The sequence below is a fragment of the Panthera uncia genome, chromosome B1, assembly GCF_023721935.1.
Source record: "Panthera uncia isolate 11264 chromosome B1, Puncia_PCG_1.0, whole genome shotgun sequence".
NCBI lineage: Eukaryota > Metazoa > Chordata > Mammalia > Carnivora > Felidae > Panthera > Panthera uncia.
Window position 1 is genome coordinate 85,028,740 of NC_064811.1, and position 3,854 is coordinate 85,032,593.

The 3,854-nt window shown below is 38.8% G+C and overlaps 1 pseudogene; it reads right to left on the reverse strand.

The window, feature by feature from the left end:
* Positions 1 to 2,494: 2,494 nt before the first annotated feature.
* Positions 2,495 to 3,242, reverse strand: LOC125922981 (nascent polypeptide-associated complex subunit alpha-like; annotated as a pseudogene).
* Positions 3,243 to 3,854: the final 612 nt, after the last annotated feature.

The following is a 3,854-nucleotide window of genomic DNA, read 5'->3' on the forward strand; positions in this document are numbered from 1 at the left end:
GTTCTGACCTTGGGTCTCAATTGTCCTTGTGCTGCTTCTCTCAGTGACCTGTGCAAGTCTGATCTAGCCTACTAGGAGATGAAGACCATATGGAATGAGGCCAGTTGCCCCAGCTGAGGCTTCCTAAGCTTGTCTACTACTAGCAAATATTAAGAAATGTGAGGGAGCTCAGCCAACCTTGCCAGAGTTTTTACCTGACTCACAAATGTCCAAACATATGAGAATAAGTCCAACTGAGATATAGACTCATGAGGGATAGAAGCTGGTTTTTCCTTTAAACCATTGGGTACTAAGGTGGTCTGTTATATTCCAATGGCTAAATGATAGAGAAATCCAGCCCTGGATGTCATTAAGATGGAATATATACAGAGGAGGGTGATTAGCCTATGAAGAGGTCTGAAAATCAAGCTGTAGGAGAATGGATTGAAAGGACTAGTTTATTTAGCATAGAAAGCAAGTATTTGGGGAGGGACATAGTGGCTTCCCTTAAATAATTGGCAAACTGTTATGTAAACGGGGATTATATTTACCTAGAATAAATTTAGAAGGCAAGTGGTAAACATTGGAAGATATTAAGATGATGAAAGACATTGTAATAGAGATATATAAATTATAGAATTTGCTCAGATTTATTTGGTGGGGATGGTGCCTTACAACGCAGTTTTGTCATTAGAAGTGTACATACAGAATGAATGACCTTTTCACATGTTTGTTCCAAAAGGCAAATTTCCTCTTTGGCTTGAAGTTTTGACTAGATAACATATAACATTACTTGAAGTCCAAAATTATATGTGTTGTGATAATTTATATGTTTCCTTTTATTAAATATACTTTTCATAATTATCGGTATTCAAAATTTCTATTGTTTAAATACCAATAATATAACTGTTTGATTTTCCATTCATTTTGATTTGAATTGATTATATCGTAGCCACACTCTGAGTGGAATCATCTGAAAATCTATCCACCATCTTACCATCAATAGAGCTGTTAAAATGTGTTCTGGGTTCCAAAAATTCACTTCAAAAGAAACTGTTGGGTTACGACCAATAGTGAAAGTGAAGACAAAAAATTCATATAGAAGTAATATAAGAAGTTTATTTCTGTTCCTTTATTCAACAAATATCTATTGATTTCCTGTTATTTGCTGGACACTTATTTAAGCCCTGTGGAAGTGCTTATAAACAAGTGAAGGCATTACCTTTAGGAAGCTTATCTTCTAGAAAGGAAGGAAAACAATAAATAAATATGAATTCCATTTATTGTGTGTTGGTTCACAGCCCTATCAGGATCTTTGCAGGTATACTCAAAACTGGCCCCCATACTCAGAGGGTAGAGAGAAACCAAAGAAAGAAAGAGACAGGCACTCTAGATTGGGAAGTGGAAGCTTTAATAAGCAAAAGTAACTTATGTACATGGCTTATGTTGGGCAGCAGCAAGATGAATGGGCCCCCACAACCACCTGCCAAATCTTGAAAGTTTAAATAGAGGCCCTAATGGGTTCAGTTACATACATTGGGCAGGTGTTCTCAACACCACATCCCTATCTCAAGCATATGTCCTTGGAACAGTATCTGGGAGCAGAAAACGCTAGTGAAACCCACTTTCCAAGGACAGGCAAGGGAGTCAGGAGACTAAGTGCCAGGACCCACCCAGTTATATTTGGCAGTCACATCTTTTTGATGATGTTCCCCAACATTGTGAGGTGTGATAGTGTTAAGAAGAAAAATAAAGCAGGGTAAGGAGACATAAATTAATGGGTAAGTCAATCTTTTAGAAAAGGGATCAGAGAAGTCCTCTGTGGGGAGGTAACATTTGAGCACAGGCCTAACTGAAGCTAGAACAAACCTAGTAAACAAGGGGATAATTTACCAAACAGATGGAAAATATGAAGAAGAAGTTGTGCTAGCCATATTCAATGAAATGCAAGAAAGGCTCCATGCTGAAATGAGGTGAAGCAAAGGAAAGAAGCAGGAAGAAATTGGAGCAGTACTGGCTAGTCACCTGAAGCATTATAGGTCATGATAAGAACTTGGTATTTTATTTAGAGTATGATGTAAAGCCATTGGGAGGTTGGGACTAGGCATTTGGCAGGATATGTGTTCCATTTCAAATGGCTCACTCTTGCTTTGGGGGGACATAAAGCTACAGTGGGGTGCAGTAAGGGGCAGAGGTCATTGTCCCTTGACTCAACTGCTTTCATATCCATTCTCTCCTTTTCAAGTCCTGTTCTGTATCAATGGAAGAATGGGAGGAATACAGCCCTGGTGCTGTATTTTCTAGGGTTTTTTAATGATACAGCTGGGTGAGACACTGACGGTGGAGGGAAGAGAGAAGCCAGGCTATTTTTTCAATCTTCGTTCTCTCTGCTCATCACTTACTATGAGTTGAGAGAATTATGGTGGTTCTGCTTTCACTGGCATCAGTAGTGAGTATACTTTTGTGCTCTGGTTATGCCTCCTTTTTTTCCATCTAACAAGAAGACAGTTTTGTTAATGATAGAAACAGTACAAATTTCAAAACAAGCTGCAGTTATTCTTTTCAAACACCAAAAAAAGGTCCTCGTTTTCAGATGGTTACATTGTCAATTCCATAAAAACGTTTACAATAACATTACTGTTTTTTTTTTTCAGGGACTGGACTGCCTTTGCTCTTGACACATTTGCTTGTGACATGACCAATTCTATGTCCTTGACCTCTACATCTCTTTCATCAACTTCTTCCTCTTCACTCTTCTCTTGTTCAGGTGGAGTCTGTGTGTTTTCTTGAATTTTTGAGACAGTTTTGCCTTGAATTCTGAATTTCTCAGCAGTTTCTAGTTGTGCATGCTGAAATAAATCCTTGATCTTGGCTTCCCCCAAAACAATGTAGGTAACTGAAACTGGGCTTTTATGGACGTCTGGTTTTGTGATGACAAAGAGGGTTTTCTTAGATTTCCAGATAGTGGCACTTGTAACCCCTGCAACCTGTCAAAGACCCAGTTTGGACATAGCCTTCTGTGCCTTCTTTTCACTCCAGCTCTGTTTTGCTTTACTGACTGGTTCTTCATTGATTTCAGCTGTTGCTGCCAGCTGGGTTTATTGTGTGGTTGGCTGTGTGGAATTCTGTTCCTCAAGCTCTGATACTGATTCATCACTGTCAGATTCTGTTCCAGATCCTATCTCAGCCTAAGGCCATGGCAACTCCTGCTCTCCATCAGGGATGGTTTCTGTGGCTTCACCAGGCATTTTGTACAGGGAATATGGAACCAAGATGGCAGAAGAGAGAGAGAGCAAGCCATGCCTCTTCTTTTTGAATCCCAGCCTATGGGTGGGGAAATCTCTAGAGTGACTTGTTTGTCTAGTTGGACTCTGACTGAAACAAGGGGCAAAGTTGAGGCAGGAATACTGTCATGAGACTATTTCAGTAATCTAGGCAAGAGAAGAGCAAGTTGAACAAGTTACAGTGACACCATGGACAAGGTGAAAAATGATGAAATTTGGGATCTCTTTTGAATGTAAAACTAACATGGATTGTATAACTAGTGCAACAAAAGAAAAGAAATATAATGTCTTCAAAGTTTAGTTTGAAAAACTGTAAAGGTGGTATTATTGGGAGATATAGGGAAGATTGAGAAAAGAGGAGATCAGGAGGCAGGGTATATGAATCAAGAGTTCTGTTTGGTAAAAGTGAACATTGACATAGCTATTTGGTATCTACTTAGGAGATCAAGTAGAAAGTTAAGTATATGAATTCAGAGTTTAGGAAAGCACTTCAGTTTAGAAATCTACTGGATGGGTGGATAGGATTATTGGTATAATAAAGTCATGCAATTTGAAATGATTACTTAGGAATTGGCTCTGCATAGAAAAAAA